Genomic DNA, 25,454 nt, shown 5'->3' with positions numbered 1-25,454 from the left:
AAGGTTGCATCTGATTGGTCAAAGTCAGAATTTTTTTTTCTTTTGCATGTCTTTGCAGTACGCATATTCCACGGGCCATTAACGTGTCGACAATACTTCTTCAATATATTGTGCAGCCCTAGTGTGTGTGCTTTAAAATGACAAACTTATTCGAGATGTCACAATAATACTTTGAGTACACCCAAATGTTGAATTTCAAGGCAAGACAAGACAAATCAAAGTTTCAGGGAGACAAAATAGAACTGTCTTCATCTTAGATTAGCTCCCTTTGCAAGTGGAATTCATTAAAAAAAAAAATATATATATATATATATTTATATATACTGTTCTATGCATTTATTTGGTCCTGACCTTGAAAGTGACATATTCACCATTATTTGTAGAGCTTACAGTGTTTGATGGATGCATGATATGAATCAGCACATAAAGTGAAACAGTCATCTAAAAACATCTTATTTGTCAAATGTTCTGAAGTACAGCTATATAAGTAATGAAAAACAAAACTTCATTTCCCTGAAACATTTTTTTTTAAAAGAAACTTCCCTCCCTGAAACACAATCAAGCAGTGACTTGAAGGTGGAGTCAAGGAGTGTGAGTGGGCGCTGTAATTTCCTCTCTCTCGCACACTTCTAATCGTAGGCGTTTGTATACCATACACATCCAGCACTTGCGTCATGCCATGCACTGATATTGGCGAGATTTCTCTGACTAACTCAGCAGCGGTAGCAGAGGTAGTGGTGGAAATGCCCATATTTGGTCCAATGACCCCACTGAGATTCTTAGAAGATTTACTGAACTTGAAAAGTGAAGCTACAAAGGTAAAGGCGTTACTTCCGGGAGCCCTCAGTGATGAGACCAAATGGACACAGTGAAGGATGGAGCAAACAGCTGTGTTGTCATGGACAAGAGGCTCCTTATGACGAGCCACATGGATGACTCTGTCTCCATGGCAACATCAGAATCCACCACAAAAGGGAGAACAGAAAATGTTTGAAGTCAGGAAAAACCTGCCAGAGTCTCACTTTTTATTTATTTTTTTATGTGTCAAGGCAAACGTGTCAATTCATCCCGTTCGTGTGCTATGCGACAAAAGCGAAACGCTTCAAAGTTAAAACTGAAAACAAGACTTATGGTGGGATTAAAACATTTTAGTCCATATTGCATATGCAACTGCAGAGAGGATCAGGAGGATCATTATGTCCAGAATCAAACGTATTGTGAGGGTCAATTGAGCACATCTAGCAAGAGTCCCCCTGTCTGAAGGAATTTTAACTCCCACCGCCAACAGATCTTCAGGGAAGTTATGGAACACTGAGTCCAGGTTGGCCTGTATGTAATATTTGTCTACTCTTGTCAAGCAGATAAACTCAGTGACACCTGGAGTCATCATTGGACTCCTTTTACGAAGTTGCTTAAACATAATACATACATGAATTAAGTATGCCTAGCTAATGCTGTCTTTTGTTTGTAAGGCAGATGCTTGGGTTAATGAAGTAGAAGAAGGACTGTTTTTCAAAGGAGAGGACCAACTAATGAAGCAGACTGGGCATCAATATGCATTAGTTCCAATGTCCAACAACAGAGCTAATGCAAGTCTGCTGCAGACTAATGGAAGAAAAGCACTGATGCATAATGCAGTCAGACATAAACTTAAAAGAGACTGTTACATGTTGATCATGGTTTTAGATTTGTCATTTCTTAATGCTGGTCAATGTCTGTACACTGTGGTTGATAATTGGAATTACTATCCATTGAATTGAGGGGGAATTTTTTTTTTTTTTTTTCAAGGGCCGCATTTAATTGTAAATATTGAAAATATTGTCAGGTAATTTGTAGATGAGGTGAGAGAAAAAAAAACTTTCATTTGATTAACTGATTGTAAAATAAAAAATGTTGGATTGTTAACTTCAGAAATATTTTCATTGCTATTGCAGCCAGTAAATCCATTAACCAATTATTTAATGAGATAAATGAATAAAAAGTTAAATGCAATAAAATAATTACAGCATAAATAGTTTGTAGTTTTTGAATCTAATTTTATATATCACAGTTTCATACATGATTAATTAATTAGATAGAATTAACCGAATATTTAATAGATAAATATAACTTTTTAAATTCATTGAACCACCTCCAAAGTATTGAAACGACAAGGTCAAACTCTTGTTTTTTTGTATGATGAGGATGTTTAGTGATAATGGCTACAGCAGAATCAGTTCTGAAGCCTACAAAAGCATTTTGTCAGGCAGTTTGCAAAAAAAAAATATGCTGTAAGAAGTTTCATACTGTAATGATTCAACATATTCAATGAACACGTACTGTATGATTTTGGAGGAAAACCCACACAAGTACAAGTCGGGAGATGCAAAATCGAGATTTGAACCGGGAACCTTAGTTTCACAGCTTCACAGTGCTGCCCACACATTATTGCTTGCAAAAAAAAAAGAAGTGAAATGCCTGGTGAGCATTTGTCCGCAGATAAGAGAAGCAATCAAGCTCTTCTTCACACCTACAAAAAGTTATCCCCATGTGACTCAACAACATGAAGCTGACATTTTTGCCGTTTCACTGGTTCGCCCACAAAACGATTTTTTCTTTTTCCACTTTCATCCTGAAAAGCGTACAGATAAAGACTGGGGCATGGCTTTGTTTCTAAAGCAAGATTGAGCGAGTGTGTCAGTCACAGCTGCAGCGAACCAAAAACTGTTCTCACCTTTAAGTATAAAACCACAGCAGAGTGAAATGTCTCTCTTGACGGTCACGTGTTTAAAATGTGTGACCTCTCTTGTTCTAATCCTTTTTATCACAGCTCCGTTTTGCAGTCTTTTTTTATTATTTTTTATCAGTTGAACGTAGGTGGGTGTATGGAAATCTCTGGTGGAGTCGCACACTGAGTGCTAAATTATGTAATAACTTTGCTTTGAAAGCCACCGGCCTTCATACTGTATGTCTGTTGTTCAAAATTCCTCTCATCTCTCAAAGCACCGCTGTAAAAATAAAAGAAAGGGACATTTTTTAACGGCATTGTGTTCCAATTAAACTATGCTGTTTTTGTTCAATGTAATAAATAATCAATTCCAATTAAATGTTTTTATTTAATTTGGTCTATTCAACACCTCAGTATAAGCCAAACTCCCTCAAAAAGTTTGAAACTTTTACAAATAAGCCAAATTGTTACGTACAACGTCGTAATTTGCACCAGTCAGGTTTTATGATAAGTTAGGAGCTCAGGGGATGGTTAGAATTATTTCACTAATGCAGGACTCTTACATCTGCAACGCAGTTCTGAGGTTCTGGGTTCAAATCCAAGATAGTGCCGACTCGCTCTTACTTTCTTCTACATTCAAAAAACATGCAGGTTTGGTTCATTGATGACACCAAAAAGTCATACATGCACATCCACTTGGAACACAGTTCATCAAAGTACCGTTAATGCAGAATATTTGCAGCAGCGGTGAGTGACAACGACAGTCGCTTATCTTCAAAGGATGTGACACAGATTGTATTTCCACGCTACTAAAAATAGAGCCTGCGTGACATCCTGAAAACAAAGACAGAGCTGTAAACTTCCTGTTTCTTGCTCTTCCCACCACTTTATAAATATATACAACCATCAAGCGTCAGCAAAATGTCACCCAATGGCTTTATAGTCTGAAAGTAATGTTCTGTAATCTTTAGGTCTATCCAATTATGTACTTTTACTTTTATCCTTACTGTTCTTTGCACGCTATCATTCTGCAATATTGGATTTCTAATGTCATGTTCCGATTTGTGTTCATGACACAACTTCCTGTCATGCTTTTGTACAGAGCATTGTCACTGTCAAATGAAATCTATCATTTTTTTTAAAATTCCACTTATACTCAGAGTTTTGGGCAAAAGCCAAAAAAAACAAACTATTCACACTCACATATATGGACAATTTAGAACACCTGTGTCAAACACAAGGGCCGGGGGCCAGATCCGGCCCGTAACATAATTTTATGTGGCCCGCAAAAGCAAAATTATGTGTGTCAATTCATTGTTTCGTGTTAAAATACCAAAACTCTAAATTGTCTTTCCTTTTAATAACAGTGAGATGTTGCAACATTTTTGTTATAATCCTAATTTCGAAATAAATTAGAAAATTGTTGAACTATTCTGTTGCATGTATGTGATAATATCCACCCATTCGTTTCTATTTAAGTCATTAATGGCCCCACGAGGGAAACCATAACTCCGATGTGGCCAGCAACAAAAAATTGTTTGACACCTTCCATGCTCTTTGCTTTGAAGCATGGGCGGGTTAATAATATAAATAAAATAAAAGTCCACTTGTAAAGCTTAAATGACCTGAAACTTCCCAATTCAAATGACACCCAAGTGGAATTGCTTTACATTGTCTCCAGGTAGCCTGCATGTGCACAATAATGATCTAAGCAGACAATACGCTCCAAAAGAGTGTCAGAGGTGTTCCACCATGTGGGCTGTGCTCTTGCTGCCTCTGTGATTCACAAGGCCCTTGCTCCCCAACCTGGGTGGGCCTGATTTTCACAGCATTGTTCCAGGGCCCTCCATCCTACGCCATTTTGTTTCATACACCATACAGGAAGTTCACCTTTTTTTTTTCCCAGCACTGCGAGCTAAAGAGTTTTTGCAGGCGCACGCACGCACAAACACATCCTCTTTCTTTGCGCTTCCGTTACACTCGAGTTCAGGATGAACCTCTCTGATGTGACGATGACCCCTAGTCCCAATGGGACAAAGCCAAGAACACGTCCACTTTCCTTTGCAACATACAGTAAGAGGCGCAGACGTGCAAAGGCATTCCTGTAAGGATGTTGCAACAGAAAGGACTAACGCTACATTTTTTTTACCTGCTCAAACACGTGCGGGAGGAGTGACAATGAAGAAGGCGGTATATTTGGGAAGGGGGAATATTTTTTCTGATATTGGCAAGACTTTTTATGAGTCTCTGGGCAGCACAATGGATGGTGATTTGCACATTTGCCTCACAATTTTAATACCGTAGATTTGAAGTAACACTGTAAATATAAACATAAAACTTGATTGTCCTATCGAAAAAGAACCTACTTTAGTTTCATAACATTAAAAACTTTTTTTTCTTTCTTTACTTTCTAAAGATCACATGAATAAAGCCAAAACATTAGGAGAAATGAGCCAGAATATATGTTGTTACTTTTGTGCATTAATATTGTGCTGAATATTTTGTAAGCTAAAAAGAAAAAAGTCACCTACAGAAAGGTAAATCCAAATGAAAAACACCCTGTATAATTAAGGCCCTGCATAATTATCTATGTGATTGCAAAAAAGGCACGATAAAACAGTTTTGTCACTCAACACTCTCACCACAATGAAGCGATAACATTCCATAAATGCTTTGCTGACAAGACTATTGCACTACATAAATGAATAGCAGTGACTAACACACCAAATCCCCCTTTTTTTCATAGCCAGAAGGAACACACCCATTAGGAATTGTGTGTTGTTCAAACACATTCCCGCAATAAAAGACACTCACGAGCGTCTTTGGGAATCCAAGTGCAAAGACATGGCTTACATTCCATGTCATTAATTGGACTTCCTCTGTGAATGTGTTGCTTCAGGCCTCTGGAGGAGTGAGGCTTCCTCTCCATATGCTTCCTCCAAGGAAGGATGCCATCACACCTCCTCCTCCTCCCTGGAGGTTCCACCCTTTCCTCACTTTAGTCAACTCGGGGCCCCGGTCCAGTTTAGCACCCGGTTTAGTCCGGATTGGGTGTGCAGTGGAAGTTTTTGGGTGTGTGGTACAAAAGGTTAAGGTGTGTGCGTCTATATGTTGAAGTATGTGCTACGTGTCTTTGTGCACCTGAATTGTTCATTAGAATACCTCTGAAACTTCTCAGCATTGTTTCCAGGTATATGTAATTCTCCGGTGGGTTTAAACTTATGCAACCCATGCTAGATTGTCTACCATTAAAATCAAGAAAGTACGTTTTTAAATATACAGTCTGCTGTTGCCTGAATAAAATTGTTAATGAAATTTTAAGCAAATGCAACTACAAACTCTAAGATGACACTAAAAATTATGTTGATTTGTCTTCTTGCTGTGACATATTCATCTATCATTTTTGCTGTACAATGAGCAATTTCTTCAGAAATAATGTGACAGTTTTTGTTGCCAGACTGACCATCACAAGTTATTAATAAGTATATTATTCAAACTACCTGCAACTGACTGGTGCCTAGTTCACGGTGTTTTCCACAATAAAAAAAAAAAGTAAAATGGGACAATAAAAAACAATAAACGTATTCAAAAATATTTAAAAATATTTTACAAGTAGTACAATTCTGAACCATGGCATGCAAGGGTCAGACATAGTTATTTGTGGATAAAAAATTGATAATTCAAATTTATATACTTTTTTATGTACATAAAGTCCGTTGCAAAAAGGGAACACTGGTGTAGGAAAAGGTTATTGTAATGTAAAATGGAAAAATACCCACAAAATCACATATCATTATGTATTATGAATTAGGTCTGGTTCTCATGTGAAGAGTGCCTCTAGGTCTTCAGAGTTAGTAATGAGCAAACAGCAATATCGGAAACAAGCAACTTCAAACTCATCAATAGATCGGATATAAGTACTAAACCGGAAATGGGCATGTGTGGCAACAATGCTAAAAGAGCAGCCCAGTTTATGATGCAGAAGGGAGCACTATCCACCCTCAGAGGGCCAGTTCAGTGCTTTGTGAGTCACGTAGAAGGCGAATACAGCGAGCTCACTGGGCCATGGGAGCAAGAGGAAGAGGAGGAGGTGGTGGCAGTGTGCGAAGAAAATGCGGTCGAGTCATGCAGAAGAAGCAGAGGGTTGCAACTCGGACACGGTGAATCATCTCATCGGGATCCCATAAATGCTCTGGGCACATGCACACGCACACACAAACACTCCCACTCACTCGTTCGGACTCTCCCACATAGATGTGTTTGGAAGCCTCCGGCTGCAGGGCAAATAGACATTTACAGGCGGAGCTTTTGAAAAGTCAGAGAGGAAATCATGGTCACAAGTGCTAAAGCTTATTTAGCTGTTTGCTCATACTGCTGTGTATTGTTTACTGCTCCACTTTGACTACTGTTTTCAACCTGAGCTATGACCATAACCTTGCCAATCTTTCATTTATAAAGAACATCCATCCATTTTCTATATTACTTCTTTTCATTTGGGTCACGGGTGAGCTGGAGCCTACAACTGCTGAATTTGGATGAGAGACTCATCTGGGGCTCCGAAGTATTTGGGCAATAGCCAGTCCATATAAACAATCAAGCATTCACATTGCTATCACACTTGGAAAAGTCTTTGATTAACCTTAATGTTTCTAAAATGTAGAAGTAAACCTGAGTTCTTCTAGAATTCTTGTTAGTCACTTAATGAGGAAAATGAGAAACCTTGAGAAGGGGCCGCAGTTAGGGAAATCCTCATTCCAGGACGACTTGGCTGCAATGGATACTTAAGACAATATGGTGCTCAGAATAATGGAAGAGTCCATTAAATAAGATGAAACATAACTAAAACTCTTCTAGAAGGTACGATAGCCATGGGGTTGTTAAAACATGCCGTGGCACCATAGTCCTAAATTAATTTATGTTATTGTCACTTTCAGTCTGCGATTGCCTGGCAACCAATCCAGGGTGGATTTTACTGTTCTTCAGGAAGTCAGTTGGGATCGCTTCCAACACACCCGCAACACTAATGAGGACAAGCATGACCCAAATAATAAAAAGGGATGCCTGTGTTAGGGTAAGGACTGTCATGTTCGAAAGGGATTTTTGAAAAGCAAATTATGGTAGGTCTGAGACTGCTGCATTTAGGTTTGGGTGGAATTGCTGGAATTCTCTTGTTTATCTTGTCGTTTTATTCTTGTAAGAATAAAAAAATTCTTCTCTCATAAATTAATACAGGTTTACTTGCGCCCTCATTTGCAAGATTTTGAGTTATCGCATGTAGTTTGCTCACTAAAACCATACCAAGTGGAAAGTACAAATAGCAGTCATTTGTATTTTGAACAGGAAACAGCAACAAGGAGGTAAATTCCCCGTGAAAATGTTCTACTCAAAAGAGGATGCCATTGAAAGCTTCAGTAATGAGGGTCAGGTGATTCAAGTGTGTCAAACTTGTGTGGCATCTGGATTACGTCAAGGTGTGATGGTGTGACATTTCCAAAACAACGGAATGCAAATCAACCTGTTTGTAAGGGAAGGTTTCACGGAATTGCGTGGCTTAATTTTTTTTTTCCACTGTCAATAGACATGTGGGTCACTGATGTTAATGTTTAGTGATCATTCTCATGTCCATATAAATCAAGATTGTGTGATTCCGAAAAAATGATGGAACATATGTACTATTCCAGCAATGCCAAACACATATCAAAACATCTAAATATGTATTTAAACTCAGCTTGACTCAAAAATCACAACCCGAGTTCTTGTGATTAATTTGTGAAATCGTGTCACTGCTCCAAAACAAACTCACATTTTTTTTTTCTCATGCTTTGTTTGCTTTTGTGTTTACAAGCTCAATGTCAGCCATGGTGTATCAGCGTATAATGGCACCGGTGCAGCCTGGGAAAAACAATGGATGAGGTCACCTTTAGGCTTTTCTTCCATGCTTGTTTGGAACATAAAAAGATGGTGGTGCTGGGAGTTGTAGAAAAGAGCTGAGAGGAGGAAGGGAGGATTTTAAGACCTTGGTTCCCACTCACTGACAAATAACAATGATGAGAAAATAAAATGCCCTAAACAAAAGCTAATCATAATGCATGTAATTTTAGCTGCACTTTGATTGCTGTCATAACATTCGAAAAAATTGAAACCCCAGTGATTAAACTAAAAATAAGTTATGAGGAAACACCTCTCACTTGTTATTGATGCTTTTCTATTGGCAAGACGAGGTACTATGCAGTACCCCCCCCCCCCCCCCCCCCCCGACACACACACAAATTTGCAGCCACCAATTCACAAATTCACCAAGTTGCGATATTCTAATTAAAAAAAAAGTAACAGTCGGTATGCAGAAGTGAGTCATCAATTAAGGCTTTCCCAGGCGTTTCTTTTTGGTACTTTCACTAAGCGTTAAATGGAAGTCATAAAGCTAAGCTCCATGGCTGTCATTGTTTTTGACATAATCCTTTAAGAGCGCCGCTTCTGATGACTCATCGGAGGGCTGGGTGACGAGCAGGCGAGCGAGCAAGCGGCAAAGGTGCTATGTTCTTGGCGTTATGCACCAACGCGTGGACCTCCGTCACAATCCACTCCAGTATTGTTTAATTACGTACATTCTGTCAAGTTACATTCAAACTGTGGGTGTTATTTTTATTTTTTCAAAAAAGGACAATATGCCTGCTGATTCTTTTCATTTGGCTGACAGCATTCACAGTACATAATAATGCAAGACAAACAAAATGTTCATTATTTAGCATGGCATTTATCTATCCATTCATTTTCTTTAGCAAACGGCCTGATTGGGGTCACAGACAAAAAAGGAATCGCACTCTTAATCAGATCCTGAAGATAGAAGAAAAAAAAAAGACTTTCTCATGTTTGCTGAGAACCACCCGGATTGCGTACAAAATGAGATTCAAACACAGTTCTTTGACCAGGCTACCATGCTGCCAAGTCAAAACAGAACAAAGGAAAATAATCACTATTAAACCCACAATGGTCTAGAATCATTGCCCTAATTGATTTGTAAAATCTCTAACTAAAAACCACAACTAATGTGTGCCGCCACGAACTGATTGTTGCCTCCGTTATCTGTTTACTCTTGGTGGGGAGGAAGTGAGGCAAAAAGAGAAGCCGCTGTCTCCTCCTCCAGTCATCTTGTTTACAGAGTTACACGTGTGCCCATTAAAAGGCCGCGTGTAGCTGGAATGACAACACTCGGGAGCCCTTGTTGTCCCGCGCCCTGCGGTTAAGTGGGCTAAAGGGCACATTCAGTTAATCATCGTTGACCACACTGTGGTTACGGCTGGCGATGTGCCTCTTTGGTGACAATTCCGGCAACACAGAAGGGGCAAACTAAAACTCCACAGTCAAACACTGTTCCGTGCTCATGTGCAGTGGGGAGCAAAAAAGGATAGACAAGTGCATGACCTTTGATAGACACTCTGCGGATTGGGAAAGGGCAGCGCAATCTTTCGGAAGCTCTCCCTTGGTCAGGCGGAGAGCATTTGGGGCCACTTGACTGCTTGTAATTATACGTCTGGACGCACGGACGAGAGGGCAGACCAGTGGCTGTAGCCTGCAAGGCTGCAATATAAAGTTTAGGAAGGAAAATGGAAAAGTGTCTCTAACGCAGAATAAATGGATGAAGTCCATTTTCCGCACTTGGAGGTCGTGTCAAAGCCATTTTATATATCATACGGTTATTGAAAAAAGCTTTTCTGCCCAACTTGTTTGTTAACCATGCAAATTTCCAGTTTCCAGTATAAATGGCACCAACATGGAACGAGGGTACAGAGTTGGCCCTGCAATTTTCTTCCTATAACACCGCCTGTAAAAGCCACCATTTGTCCACCTGTTTTCAAATGTCACATTCTGGATGAACAGCACCAACACCAAATGGAGAGGACAAAGTCAACCAAGTGAGAAAGACTCAGAAGCACCATTTCATGTAGGAACAGTTCTTCCTTTCTTTTTCTATGTGGCAGTTGTATATAAATCACAGTGACACCCAATCAGGAAAACAAAGTGTGATTTTTCACCTTTTACACTGCCTGTAAAAAGCCAGAATTTTTCTACGTCTCACTTGTATAAACACAACGCGGAATGGGACGACCAAAGTCAACCCAATAATTTTCCAAGCACAGCGATAGTATCAGAAGTCCCTTTTATACTGCCTGTAAACGATGGCAATTTTCCAACGTCAGAGCTCTGCATAAATAGCACAGACACAAAATAGAGGGACAAAGCTATCCTTGCAATTTTCCATCTTGGGAGTTAAGATGACATTTTTACACTGTCAGTCCAAGCAGGCCTGTACAAACAGCACTGCATTAAATAGGAGGGAGGAAGTTGACAATTATCCACCTTTTGAGATGACATTAAAAGTTTTTTTCTGGTTTTGTTCCGTGTTGCCGTTCAACACAAACGTCACTGACACAGAATGATTAAAGTCAATGCGGATATTTTCTAGTAGCAATTTTACAGAGTCTCTGAGTACAGAAATCTATACATCTTGTGGAATATAATAAGAGACTTGTCATATTGGATGCCAGAATATCATTGTTTCACCACAATTTATTTGTCTTAATGTGTTTTACTTAAAATGGCTGAAAAGCACATTGGTGACTGTGCTTCCTTAATTCCTGTTAGAACATGTTGCATTGTTAACACTCTCCACCTCTGTGTCAAGTATGTGTGTGTGCAGGAGGGAAGAAAAAAAAAAACTGGATTCTGTGAAAGTGTGCATCACGCATCTGTGAACCTGCAGTGTGTTTGTGCAAGTGTGTATTTGAACATGTGAGTGTGTTTTCACCAAGTGTCAACTAACGGCTGCACGGAGTACGTAGCATGAGCAGAGTGTTGCGTGGTGTTTGGACTCCAAGGCTGCTGCTGCTGCTGCTGCTCAAACATTCAAATGACACAGACAGCGGAAGGAAATGTGAAATAGCAGGGGCCTAACAACTCATTTGAAGAGATCTACACAAAAGACAGTGTCTGCCATTACTGAGTGTAAAGTGTGTTTACATGGTCTTGCTATTTTGCTGATTATATACACTTTGCTATACAATAGCCGGTGACTCCGAAAGGCATTTTCACGATAAATTTGTTTGATGAGATATCCAAGGAAAAATAATACTACCGTATATTCCAGATTATAAAATGCTACTGATAGCACAAGCTTTGCACCCTGCGGTTTATAAGTACAATGTGGCTTATTTATGGATTTTTCATGATTTTATGACATTGTACGACTTGTGCATATTCTCGTACATATGGAATTAAACATTAAAACACCTACGTGTTATTGTCCGATGTGGCTTATGTATTGACAAAACAGGATTTCCCTCTAAATTTAGCTGATTCGCCTTATAGTACTGAAATTATGGCACTTATTATTGTACTTAAGTAGAATTTTCAAGTATCTGTGCTCTATTTAAAATTTTGCCAAACTTCACTTGTGTTCCATTTCTGAAGTAAATCGTATACGCTTATCATTTTTGTTACTCGATAGTGCTAATTGAAATAAGAAATTCGGATTTTATTTACATTATACTCAACATCCCAGCCTCCCCAATGACTTTCAGGTATTTTCTACAGGATTAGTAGAAGCTTGGAAACAAAATCTGTACTCGCCATTGGCCTACAAGAGCCTTGAGGGAGTTCTGCGGTCTATAGTGTGGCATTCTAGTCTCGCAGCGAACGTCACAGATCATGCACTTTTACATTATGACCGGCTCACTCTTTGAAGGACTCTTACTGATATGCTTCAACTGGCCCGAATTGGCCTTTACCTTGGATGACTGAAGAAGTCTGCAAAAGAATATGTGAGGCAGTGAGTAAAAGCGATATAAAGTGCTTTGGATGAAATGTGCTATTTCAATCCACCGTGAACAGAAGAGCTGCATCTGGCCATTAATAAAAGTGAAATATTTCCAAAAGGGTTTAACAGAAGAATTGGGCTCATTGTTTGTTTCATTTTCAGGAAGCACCTGATAACATTTGTCATAATAATGGTTGCGTCCGACTCTTACAAAAAATGGTTTACATGGAAAATAAGGACTTTCCATGAAAAAAAATATTTCAATATAATTCAACTTCAATTTTTTTCTTTTTACCTTGCAACATGTTTTTATGCCAAAGCTTCCAAACAGTAAGCGATTGCGATGATGAACTTTGTGGCATCACAAATCCAATCATCGACATCAAATCAAAAGCGAAAGCACGCATAGGCTAATGAGCCTAAAATGTCAGGGTTGCCTGAGAATGAGTCAGCATACCCCCAAGTGAAGAAAAAATGCCACGTGTAATCTCATGCATGGTCATGTCTGAAAGAAGCAAGTGACAGAAACTATCCACTTTGCTATTTGGAGAATGTGACTTAACAGTTTCGCACTCCAGTGATCAGCATCAAAGTGTCATGTTGAAAATGAATGGCATGTTAATGTTTGGTGAAATGTTCCTGGTGTGAACAGTTGGAGATGATGTCATTCTTGTCCTCAACTACTTTTGGTTGGGAAAATTCAGCTCCAGAAGTTAGTTGGTTAGGTAGGCATTTGTATCTTGATTACAAGAACAAAAGGTCTGAAGAAAACATGCCTGAAAAGACAGGAAGTTGGCCATCTTTGTTTCAAGGCAACATTTGAGGGTCTTGTTGAAAATGAATAGCATGTAAGAGCTAGTTAAACGTGAATGGCATGAACAGTTGGATATGTCATCAACATCGACTCTGCTTGGGGCTTTGTAGCACTCAGCAGAATTTTGAGAACAAATTTAAGGGGAATTCAGTTCCCTCTCACGCCAGTTTCGCTTGACAACATGCAATTTGGTAGATACGGTCTGTCTAATAAAAAGTTTTATGCCGGGAAGACACCAGAAAAGGAATGCCATGATAAACACGCTTGTTGAGAACAGTCAGACACGATTTCGTATTTAAGTCTGACGCACAATAAAAGTCTCAGGAACACCAAGGTACGGGATATCTTGGTTTTATTTGGGCAATTTTCAGGTTAGATTTAGGTGTCTTTAAAAAACAAACAAATGAACATACAAATTTGCAAATAATTTAAATAATTAGCAGGAAATCAAATCAATGCAACAAACGACCTTAAGTCCTTCAACGGGTTTTTACAAGTTCCGTCTGCATGACGTCAGTATTTATTTTTTACCCCCCAATAAGAATAGGGATTAATTATTAAAACACACTTTTTTAAGCTTACTGAAAGACTACTGAGAAACTAGAACTCGCTTACAGATACCGAACTGGGTGAAGTGCGAGCCTTTCAGAGTAGCCTCTTTGGCCTGTGAGGTTATGCGGTTCATTGTATTGATGCATCTGTGTGGCAGAGAGCCATGTGAAGTGGTGGATAAGTGATGTAATGGATCTGAAACAAGGTCACAACATATAGGCAAAACACTATTGGGACACTCGTGGAAATCTATGTGGGCTGCAAGATGTGCTCAAATATAGTTATGAGCAAAACGGTGGAAATTTTACTGGAAATCTACCAGAGCGGCTATGTGATCAGATGACTTGATGAAGCTGCATGTGGTTTTTTGTTTTTGTACGCTCAATTCCAAGTAACTCGACAATTGTACATTTGTCATCGCAACGGAGCAAAAATACTGAGAATATGTCGTAAAAGTGGCATTCCGGGATGAGTTCAACTTTAGTGGATCCACAGCATTTTTAAATTGGATTTCAATTTCAATTCGATTTCAACTTTATAAATTCAATTGCATTATCGGATTTGTTATATAACTTCAAAGTTGAGCAGGTCAACTTGTCACTGGGAGAAATGGAAGAAAGCAATGGATTTGCCTGTCACCTGCATGATTTAGCACAAGATGTACAAAAAAATGGAGGTGCATGCGTGCTCGTGTGTAACCTTGTCTGTGATTCTACTCAAGCTGATGCGGCACTCAGGGTCTCATTTTCTTTTCTCAACCGGCTATTACAAAATGATCTAGACATGCACTCTGCAGAAACAACTAATTCAATCCAAGTCACCTCTGCTTGCTTGAGACTGAAAATAGGGAATGAATAAAATTTTTTTAATATTATTTTCAGAAAGAAAGTAAAGAATCTATTCAGTGGAAGGAAAAAAAAATCAGAGTGGTTATGCATTTCACATGACTGTGATTTATAGTGAATAAATGTGCGGTGCACTTTGCTCGTCAATTTTCAGGTGATAGTCAACAAAATGAGTGCAGTGCTATTATGCCATGTGATCTCCCCCCTCATTTTCTGCCCTGGTCACGCCTTGAGTCGTATCGTGCCTGGCACTGGGTCGTGATGTCTCGCGTCTGAAGGGCTTATCAAGGCAGAAGTCGAAACGGGACCCATTACGGCTCGAGAGCAAGCTATCAGAGCTGAATGCACACATGGTCAGGAAAGAAGTGTGGGGTGCAATGAATGTGTGTGTCTATCTGTGCAGTGGGTAATTACAGACTGGTAAAAAAAAAAAAAAAAAAGGCGTCAAGTCGTGCTGGGTTGTCTCACTCCAGCAGCGTTCAACCAAAGACAGCAGACAGCCTCCCTGTTTGGAGCAGCGGGAACTGCTTGGAATACTAATGTGCAAAGGAGGAAGGGAGGACATAAGGGATGATGGAGGGAGCAGAGGAGGGAGGGGGCAGAGTTAGGGGAGGAAGTGATAGGAGAGGCACTTAAAAAGTAGGCCTCGCAAAAAGACCTCAATAGCAAAGTGGGGATGCATATAAATCATGAATGATGCTGCATTAGTATTCTCTGGAGTGGCAGAGTCTAACCCGGCCGACATTGAGCAAGAGGTGGAGTACGAACTGGACAACCCTATGTACTTCCTGTCTTCTTGTACAAGAGCTTCCTTCCACATCCCCAAAACATAAATGTCAGCAAAGACTCAAATGTGTCCCTATGTGCCAATAGAATCTTACATAACTGTAACATTTGTATACCTGAGGGCAGTTTGAAGTGACGCTGACTGGTTAAATCTACAAATTAGCGTTGATTTGTAGAACAGACAAGAAACTCAGGATGCAGGATGATTCCTCTCTCCTCCAACTCCAATCAAATAAGATGTTATGTTTGAACTTTGGATGACTGATTGTGTGCAGCGGATTTCTTAATTGGATACTTCTATCAAGGCTGATGATGAGATGCATGTACGGCTCTGAATTCCCCCTTGATTGCCATAATCAGTGCAAAGAAAATGCTGTTGGTTGGAAATTAAAAGTCAAAGTGATGAGAGTGCTGAAAAGGACATCACAAAAGGAAGCTATACATAAACCTGGCTTATATTGACGATATATATATATATATATATATATATATATATATATATATATATATATATATATATATATATATATATATATATATATAAATAAAACTATAACCGGAGAGACGGCCTCAGCATTGATGACTGAATAGTAGCAGTCCTGCTATGTGTCAGGTTACAATCATTGATCCCATCTTCCCTGTAAAATGAACTGTTGGTTGATTAAATTAATTAATGAATTAAAAGTTTTATCTTGAAAAAGGCACCTCTCAAACTAGTTCATTAGATTACGCAAACTCTCACTGTTAGGAAATGGTTGACTTTCAGATAGGATCCAATCTCACCGATTTCTCTTTCTGTTTGTTGAAGGTGCAGAAGCCAGTCGACCAGGACTGACTGCAAATTGGGAACAAAGTCTAAGAAGAAACAACCGCATGTCGCTTCTTTTAGTGTTCATTCAGTACTTCCCGCAACAAAAACAACAACAAAGTGTAATAAATCGAAAGCAAAGGCAAAAAAGCGACTGCGCTGTGTTTTGGCCTGCTCGCTCCATTCAAAGGCTAAAGTGCACCTGTCGAGGGAAGTGGACACAATGGGTTAAAATGAGCTCATCTATCAAGCCCATAAGAGCCACTCCCCGCTCTCTTGCCCTGCACCCGGCTTCCTGTTGTGCAGGAAGCGTGGCCTGCCCGCCTCCACCCACTGGGCTGCACGACTAACAGGGAGTCAAAAAAAATATATACACAATATATCAAAAGATCACTCGTATGACGGAGGTATAAGTTTATGTGTGTAACGAAGAGTAGACAAATCATCTGTCTAGTAAACAACACATGCACACGCAGAAGGTCTTGGCAGCTGCATGCTTCCATTGTGGTGAGGCCTCATTAACTCAGGAAGCGCTCTGGCAGGAAAAGCGCCATTTGGGATCATTCAGGCTGCAGGAAGCCTTGTGCTTAGACAGCCAAGTCTTTCCTGTTGGAAGGGAAGGTGTGATGGCTTTTGTGCACTCGCACACCTGCAGCTGCAGAGACCCCAACACCCCTTCCTCCCTCGCACGCTTTCAATCACGAGCAACTATTCACATGACGTCTTTTTGCTATTCAACGCATTCTCATTGATGTGGCAGCTGACTTTGGGGGAGAGGTGAGGGATACCCTGGACTGATTGACAGTCAATTACTAAATGGCATACTGTTAATTCTCATTGAAAAGTCCATCACAATGGCAATACAAAAAATATCAATGAACTTGCTAAAAAAAAAAAGTCCCTTTTATATTTGTGTGTGTGTGGGGGGGTAGATTTTCACTCAGTCGTCACGGTCATGGTAATCCGCAAAAGTTGAAACCAATTCTTTCTATGACGTGTTGGGTGTCTCCTATAGTTGAAATTCGTAAATATCCTCCCCCATTCGAACTGAAAGTCCATTTTGATACCTCCAGGGCGTCCATTATTGTAGGATAATGGCTTCCGTCAATGAATCCGATTTTGCGCTTTATCATCAATTGATTTTCTTTTTTGACTGGGAGATAAAGAAAATGAGTCTTATGAAAGCATTCTGTCCAAACCATTCATCTTAAAGATGAGGAAAATTTGTCATTTTGTGCTGTCCAAGTCTTGCGCAAGTCGGCGGCTTTTTCTTCAGTATTTCAATAGCTTGTTGAAGGAAACAAAAAAAAAGACTTTGTATCACCTAATTGTTATTCATAAGCACTACCCTGATTACACACCCACTGTTGCAAATACTCGGCAGTTCATAATTTCTGCTGACATACGTCAATGTCTTCATGCATCACAAGAGTATTAATGGGTGAAATCAAATCTCCACTTGTCCACTTTGAACAGAGCAGGCGTTCCTTGCTTCAGGTCTGATGACAAACCACTTCTGATTCACACCAACTACAAACACATGCGGCTTTTTGTTTGTAACAATCCACTGTAGCATCTGAGATAAAACAGTCTTAGCCCATAGTGAATTTTGATTGTACCTAATCCTTCTTGTAGCCTGTTGTTGAGGGGGCGGACTCGGTAGAAGTCTAAAAGTCATCTAGAGAGGTCAGGGGCTATCTTCATGCTTTATGATCATCCACCTCCAGAGATGGGAAACTCTGCCACAGTTTAGCTTTAGCTACAGGTAGTTTTAATCAACCATCAGGTAAACGAATTTACCTGAAGGAGTAGAAACACTTGTGGCTAAAGCCAAACTGTGGCGGGGTTTTTACTTTCTGGACCGGGATTTCCCATCTCTGGTGGTGGTTGACCCTAAAGCATGAAAACAGCTTGAAGACAGCTGCTATTGTTCGCTTTGCTGCAACAAAACTGGAAATTCCCCCATTGCAAGGCGAATAAAAGGCTTGCCCTATTCGATTTTCTTCTACTTATGTGAAAAAGTAGATCTACCAAGAAACTAGTTGGGGTCTCGCGCAGCTGTGTGAGAGACAATCGTGAATAGACGCACACATGGTGACATTCCTGAATGCGCACATTAATTGGCTCCTTCTTCAGCGTTTTCTCTCGTGCGCCAGTTGATTAGTAATAAGAGCGAAACACACAGTCTTGCTGTGAGGCTCCTGCGTCATCAATGTCGTTCTTATAATCGCCCTCCTTGTGTTCCCGGCATTTGGACAAGAATCACGGTGTCTCGTGTACAAACCCAACTAAGACGCAGATTGTCTCTATCAGTCATTTCTATCGAAAATACATTTTAAAAACTTAGAACAAGGGTGAGTTGATGCTAGAATTCTTTATGATATATTGACATCGGGCATGTCGTATATGCGTTAGCTTGATTTAAACAATTTTAAATTTAACATATGACTGTGTTTTAGGAAATACCCGACTGTATTTTTGCTCCTGAAAAACAATAAAGAAAAATGTTTTTGCATTTCAGGTTGAATTATAGGATAGCGACGCAATGTTTTGTTAGTATAAAGGCCCTCGTACCAAATCTTGTGGTACTCAAGAGGCAATAATTACAAACAGTAAAATGTATTTTTGTCTGTCCACATAGCATTCTAGTCCTGAATTGACAGTCCTTGTTCTACGCCAAGCCGAAAATAGCAAACCCATCCATTATAGACGTTGCCAGTGAAATGATGATTTGGACTCCATTAGAGATTCCAATCAAGCTGAACTAAACATCATTAAAGATGCACCAGAAGCTCAGATGTCAGCAGTGTAGCATTACGTGTAGGTCATAGTGCAAGAACATACCCAGGACAAATTGTCTTCGTACAGATGTGAATGCATCAAGGAGCTCACTTGGTGGTGTCGCATGACTCCTTGGAGGCTGAGACAATACATTCACAAAACCACGACATATCTCCATGTGATATAATCATCCAGGAGTAAAAGTACAATGTATTATTGATGACATCAGTCCCCTAGATCATTTCTAAAATACACACACGCATCATAATGCTTAGCAACATGACAATTCCAAACAGCACGCCATCACTCGCTAGAAACGTGTTGTCATTCACGGAAACATCAAATTAGGCCTTCCAGTACCGAAGTCCTTGCATTATTACGCGCTTTATGTTCAGTCATTGAGTTAATGTCTTCTCGTCTGCAGTACAACAGAAGAATCCATTTTTGTGATTTGTACAGACGCCCAATAAACCAATTATTGTCGTCTAACTCGTCTTCTTACTTCTGCTTGGAACATGTTGAGGAACAAGGAACTTAGGTGGTAAAATGTTTGTAACTAACATTTTCGCTGGCGACAGTGGCGTGAGACAACAATGGCAATTTAGTGTTGCGCAAGATGTTCCCATGAATTATAATGAAATGAGGGCACAACAATTTACACAAAGAAAAAAAAGCACTGTACTTTTGACTCTGGAAAAAACTCATTGTGTAAGAAGACGATTTGTTGAATATTACGTAAGGTAGGTGTTTTGAGTTCTAATGAGAGGGGAACTCTAACGCAGCCGCAACTTGGCTGACTACAAAAATTATTGATAAAGAATTACGTTCATCAATTTTTAAGCACCTTATTCTATGCTTATTTTTCAATATGAGATAAGTAAGCTGGCCATTTGCCATTGAGTCATGAAACTTGTTGGGGCCACAAACTTGTTTGTCAGTCCTCGCATTTGGGTTAACTTTCTACCGTCATTGTCTAGGATGTATTACGTAGCCAACAAATACATGTAAGCGTCCTTGAAATTCTGAAACTACTCCATAATTGGGCATATGCCTTCTTAACATTCTCAGCAACATCTCAAACAATTTTAAACACCTTTTGAAGGTGAAAAATATTCACACAGTCCTTCTTTTATTGGTTTGATACCAGCGCTTGTCTCGCTTCTGAGTCAGCACTCACGTCAGCATTGTGAAGCAACAAAGTGTGTCATGTTATTTTCATAAATAATGCCACAAATACAAAAAAAAAACAAAAACGATCAAAATTTTGACATATACACAAAGTTACCAGTTAAAATGCATGGATGGTTTAGTCTTTGAGAAGATTTTTCTTTTTAGTTCACAGGCTATAGGTTGCATGAGTCACATTCATGGCAAAGTGCATCATTTTAAGGCTTATATGGTCTTAAGATTGATTTTTCTATTCTTCTCTGTGACGAACATACCTCCACATGGTTACTGCGTATTATTGTGTATAGTGGTTGCGAATAAGTTTCTCTTCACAAAGTGAGATTGCAGGTTTTAAAAAAAGCACTGACAGAAGAACGGAATGCCCTAAAGCCAGAAGGACTAGCGTCATTCTCGATTTGGGAGGGTTTGACTGAAGCATGTCCGAACCTGCTCAAACAAAAGTTGCTATTGAATGAAAACATACCGATACTTACATGGGTGGAATCCTTCAGTATGTTGACAAAAGTGAAAGAAGAAATTGTCCTTTTAGGACACAGGTGTCAAACTCAAGGCCCGGGGCCCAGATACGGCCCGCGACATCATTTTATGTGGCCTGCAAAGACAAATTGTGCATCAAATTCGTGTGTCATTACTAGAATTGCAAATTGTCTTCACTTTTAATAATATCTTTTTTTTTTAAATATTTGACCAGTTTTTACTCGTCTGATTTGAAAACGAGTTGTCAGTTTGTTTTGTAGCTTTTACTGCATATAATATGAGGTGCTCATACATTGATTTGGGTTGACAGTCATAATGGCCCTCCGAAAGAAGCTATGACTACAATGCGGCCTGCAAAAAAAATGAGTTTGACACCCCTTGTTTTAGGACGTGAAATTGTCTTTTAGCACGAGAAGCTGCTGTGATCCACCATTGTTTGTTTTCAGAGTGGAGCATGACGTGCTTATTTTCACTTACAATGTTTACAAAGTAAGCATTGACAGTCTATTTAAGAGACCCATTTTTCTTAAGATAGGGTAGTGTTGCCACGTAAACAAAGCAAACCAAATCCAGCGATCCTGTCATCCATTTTTTTTAGATAAAGCGTTGTCGTGTAAACAGCCCCTATGAGATAAATGTCTGCAGAGAAGCTGCTAACAGACATGCCGTGCAGGCGCACTCCAGAAGGTGCTAGTCAGACCTGAGTCTTTCTTCTCCAGGTGTGCTTTTACACTGACAAAAACAGATGCACCCCCGTGCAAGTTATAATTATCGAGAGTCATCGTATTACTTTGAACCGGAGAATGAGTCTATTTGTTTGTGGCTCGTCATCATGCGTTGCAACTTTCTTGGCGAGAACGACACCTGCACTTTGGCATCCAGTGTTGAGGGTTACACACGCTCACACAAAAGAACACACCGCAAGCCCTTACATGGTTACAAAGATACAAAGTGGGCCAACACACCCACATCCACTACCGAACAATCCATTCATTGTTTAAGGATTGTAATTATTATAAAAATTATTTTTCCCCTCGGCTCTCAAGACAATGGCACCCCCACTATAAGGACATTTAATACATTTAGATTTATTTAAATGTATTGATAGAGAAATACATTCATATTATACTACTTTTAAATTGATTAATTCTTCTAATTTTGCATCCACAAACATTTATCATACAATCAATATAAAATATTGATTGTATTTCATATAGATTATTAATCATATCTTGTCAAATAAATAATTAAATTAATGGTAAATGGGGTGTTAGTAGGTGGATGTTAGTTTTACAATGTCAGGAATAACTGTCATATATTTTCTATATTTGTTACCTCTATTTATAAATTTGTTAAATTTTCATTTTTTTAATTAAATCACAATATACAATGTTTATACTTATATAGAAATCATGTCTTTCTTTTTTTTTTTTGGTGGCAAATGTTTTGTACTGGCAGCTGCAGCAGTGAATCACATGCACGTCTCTTCCAAAAGTGCTTTTCTTTTTTATTGCAAATAATCTTGTAGTGAAACCTGTGCACTAAATTCATGACATAATCTGACGACAGTATTTGGGAGAAGAAGAGCGATGACTCAGACAGAGAGACCAAACCAACTGCAGATGTTTACACGCGGGGGATGACAATGAGCGAGCGAGCCAGTGAGAGAGAGAGGCGGTTGCCACAGAAACAGTGATGTGTCTCCCACTCAGCTCGGTTGCAGTCTGCACATTTAACAGCGAGACTTGATGGCGTTTGATTGGCTCATCGCGGATATGTTGTGCTTGACGACTCTGACCTCACGTCACGCTCTTTTAAGGGCATGCAGCTTTTTTTTATGAATGAGAGGAGGAGGAATGTGCTGGAGTATTATGGACAAATGTCTTGACGCCTTTTGTAACGTCACCTGGCATGTGACAATTGGCTATGCAGGGCTTCCCTTATATGGAAAAATTCATCAATTTCATTCAAATGAAAACCATTACAACAGTCAACATTTCTTTGGTCTGCTATTCATGCTGTTATACTAAAAGCCACTCCTTAGCCAGGTTGAGGAAGATCAAGGGTGCAGAATCAAATAATACGAGTCTTGACGCTTATTTTTTTAAAAGCCTTAGCTCAACCAGTCACTGATATTTTAAATCTTTCTGTTTGTACAAAGGCAATGCCTGATTTGTGAAAACAAGCCTTTCTCTCTCCTTTACTGAAGAGACTTGGATCGTTATCAACCCATTTTAAATCTGTGTACTGTAGCAAAAGTTTTTATATCTCGTTTAAAGTCATTTATTGAGCAACATAATATCCTTATCCCAATGCAATCTGGTTTCAGATTGTTTGAACGTTAATGATATCAATTCTGCACTTAAAAATGAATGGTTCTGTGTAGCCTTATCTATTGACGAGGCATTTGACACAGTAGAAGATTGTTTCTTGTGAAATGTTGGTTTTGGCCCCAGTGCAAATAAACTGGAGCTAACTTTCTGACCGATCCCAACCGGTATGTTAAGTATTAATGATTTGCATCTGAGCATTCGCACTTGTTGAGCAATGCAGCCCCACCCAGATCCCTTGGAACTCTGGGCATGCCTGTCTTGGATTTGCTTTCTACATCCCTTTCTTGTTGTGAGTCACTAGTTTGAAACGCAGCTTTGAAGCCTGTCGCGCTTTCTCACTTGACTAGGCAGGGCTGCATTTAATCACGTGACACATTTCGGGGGAGCTTTGCTCAACGTCTTTGGCACCTTGTTGCGACACAATTCTGTTCAAGAAACAGAAAATTGACCGTGAAGCCATCGTTCAACTGTGACGGCTTTGGGAGTCGCAACGCCAGACCAATCCCCCCCCCCCATCCCTTAGAAGAGCTTATGAAAGTAACAAGTGCCCTGACAGCATTTGAGTTTTTTCATAGGGTGGCGTGAGATGCATACATCCCAAGCTTCTCTTTCACACTGCTTGACATAAATCACAGAAACACTGTTGAGGCACGTCAATAGATTCATATCAATTTTAACAATTTTATAAGCATGTGAGAGCATTTCGGTTTTTGTGTGAGCGAGGTCATGTGAAATGATGTCTCGGTTGGCCCCTCATAACAATAATTTCCACTGACTCATGCTTTTGCCTGCACACAACCTGAGGGAAGAAGCCGATATAAGGATTCCTTTGTCACATCAGCTCAAGCTCATGGCTCAGCTTACCCGCACGCACTACAACATCTCCTTAGTCGATGTGACTCAAGCTGGAGCTGCCTTGCTTGTGCCTCACTGCCAATATGAACTCTAAATTAGATACCAGCGTTCACACTAATTGTGTGAATCACATTTTGTCTCTTTAATGGAAAAAGGAGCTAAACCAACTCTGTAGGAAAAGCGCCATGTCTTTAGTTGTAAATTGGCATAATCAGTGTTGGCTCAATTACTTCCAAAATGTAATTAGTTAAAGTTATTAGTTACCTTTCCAAAAAAGTAATTGAATTAGTAATTGAATTGGCCCTTCATAAATGTAACAAATTACTAGGGAAAGTAATTTTTACATTACTTTTTCCAAAATGTTCAATGATTAAAGGAATTCAGATTTTTAAGCAATGTCAATACAGTTGCATAGAGTAGAACAGCATAGACCAGTACTTGATTTAAGTTAATATTTAGTGAACAACAATGTAAAATAATATTTAAATGAATAAATTGTCACACAACACACACTGCACATTAAAAAAAAAAAAAAATCACAGCAAAACTCCATTGAGGGGAGAAATAAAAAAGTTTCAGCACGGAGTGACCGCTATATGGTAATGTAAACAATGTTGCGTCTTTGGACAGTCCAAGAGTTAAAAAAAAACAAATGAAGAAAAACGTAAAAACTTACCAGGTATGCCAAGTTCCTCACTCAAAGTCCTCCAAGCCTGCTCCCGTTTTCGTTTTTTTGTTTTTTGTTTTTTTTGCCCCGATATAGAAAGAGGTATTACAGAAGTATTGTGTAATACAAACAAATATTGCATACTCGGGATGAGCACGGGCAGCTACGATGATAATTTTCTCCATTTTGGTCTCTTTTTCCCAAACAAAAGCCCCGCCATTGCCTTGCGCAGTGTCATGCGTCACCTGCGCGAAGCTGATTGGCGAGTAACGTGCCGCGTTTCACTGTTAGTAACGGTAACGGCGTTTTAACAAGTAACATCAGCTTGGTCTGAAGTTCTGTGTTCACATGTTGGCGAATTTAGGGGGGAGTTATTTTTTTCCCCCTACGCTTGTTCCTATGATCCAAAAACATGCAAGTTTATGAGTTTTTTGTTGTGAGTTTTTGTGTTTTTTCTTCTTCTTCTTCTTTGTTTTTTTTCTCACTTTTTGTGTTTTTTTGTGCCGTTTTGTTTTTGTATATTGGTTTGTGTAGCTTTTATGTGATTTTTGCCAGGTTTTTTTTTTTTTTCTACTGTGCATTTTTTGTCTTGTGGATTCTCCATGTGGATCATGTGCTATTTTTTGGTGGATTTTTTTAAAGTGGATTTTATTGTGTTTTTGGTTGGATTTTTCCTTGTATTTTTGTGGGGATTTTTTCTTCTACCAATATTAATCATGCTTCATGTCCTTAATTTTGTATCTTTGACATCCTCTTACCTTTTCTTCTCCCTGTTAGTGAGTTCTCAGGTGCGTGTCTGCATGCATCTGTTGCAGATGCTGGTCCGT

The 25,454-nt window shown here is 39.3% G+C and overlaps 2 long non-coding RNA genes across 3 annotated transcripts; one reads left to right on the top strand and one right to left on the bottom strand.

Annotated features, from left to right (window-relative positions):
* Nucleotides 1-482: 482 nt before the first annotated feature.
* On the bottom strand, nt 483-24,892 carry LOC148397830 (uncharacterized). 2 transcript variants are annotated; one of them, XR_015858703.1, is made up of 3 exons: nt 24,637-24,892; nt 20,769-20,887; nt 483-938 (listed from the first exon to the last, which is right to left on the bottom strand). It is a non-coding gene; the product is annotated as an uncharacterized LOC148397830 (long non-coding RNA). The 2 variants fall into 2 exon arrangements; XR_015858704.1 differs by lacking the exon at nt 483-938 and adding an exon at nt 3,281-3,541.
* LOC148397831 (uncharacterized) lies at nt 6,835-8,118 on the top strand. The gene is made up of 3 exons (XR_015858521.1): nt 6,835-6,867; nt 7,642-7,778; nt 8,048-8,118. It is a non-coding gene; the product is annotated as an uncharacterized LOC148397831 (long non-coding RNA).
* Nucleotides 24,893-25,454: the final 562 nt, after the last annotated feature.

This window comes from Syngnathus floridae, chromosome 5, assembly GCF_059516105.1.
Source record: "Syngnathus floridae isolate MCC-2025c chromosome 5, RoL_Sflo_1.0, whole genome shotgun sequence".
NCBI lineage: Eukaryota > Metazoa > Chordata > Actinopteri > Syngnathiformes > Syngnathidae > Syngnathus > Syngnathus floridae.
This window is presented reverse-complemented; position numbering and strand designations above follow the sequence as displayed.